The 785-nt window shown below is 45.1% G+C and overlaps 1 non-coding gene across 1 annotated transcript; it reads right to left on the reverse strand.

Moving 5' to 3' along the window:
* Positions 1-439: 439 nt before the first annotated feature.
* On the reverse strand, positions 440-512 carry Trnat-ggu (transfer RNA threonine (anticodon GGU)). Its single transcript has one exon. It is a non-coding gene; the product is annotated as a tRNA-Thr (tRNA).
* Positions 513-785: the final 273 nt, after the last annotated feature.

The raw sequence follows: 785 nt of genomic DNA on the forward strand, positions 1-785 counted from the left end.
AAAAGTGCCTCCGAGACTTCTCGTGAGGTGCGATGAGGTCGCGGCTGCACCTCCTCGTATGACTTTTCGTCAGAATCGCAGACTTCCTGGGCGCCCGTGACATCATTAATAATTTCTTCATCGGTCAGGAGACCAGCATTTGTCCGAAATACGCGGTGCGGGGCCGAATTCGGACGAATTAACGAGCTTTTACTGTATATATATATATATATATATATATATATATATATATATATATATATATATATATATATATATATATATATATATATATATATATATAGCGAATCAGAAAATGGGAAATGAGGGGCTCCGTGAAATAAGAGAGAAAATAAGAGTGGGCAGTCAAGAAAACCTCGGAAAGCAAAGGGGAGGTTGTGGTGGGTCGCAGAAAGAGATGAAGAATTTTTTTAGTCTAAAAGAAAGTGGTGAAAAAATGCCCGCCGGGTGGGATCCGAACCCACGACCTCCAGAATACCAGTCTGGTGCGATAACCACTACGCTACCGGCGGGGCTGTTTCCCCAGCACTTTCTCGGGTATTTATGTTAAGGTATTTTTGTTTCCTGCAATTAGGGGTGGTAGACAGTGCCACTCGGACTACTCGCGGAGAAGGGGACCTTCTTTTTAACCACCGGGCCGTGACTCGAGTGTCTACGACATGTCGAGAGTGGTCGACCAGCGTTGAACCCTCTGAAGCTCCCTTTGGCACCAAGACTGCCAGAACAAAAGCCCTCGCTAAGCATGTAGCGAATCAGAAAATGGGAAATGAGGGGCTCCGTGAAAT

Source organism: Haemaphysalis longicornis, unplaced genomic scaffold, assembly GCF_048455015.1.
Source record: "Haemaphysalis longicornis isolate Haplotype H1 unplaced genomic scaffold, Haemaphysalis longicornis Haplotype H1 scaffold_8, whole genome shotgun sequence".
NCBI lineage: Eukaryota > Metazoa > Arthropoda > Arachnida > Ixodida > Ixodidae > Haemaphysalis > Haemaphysalis longicornis.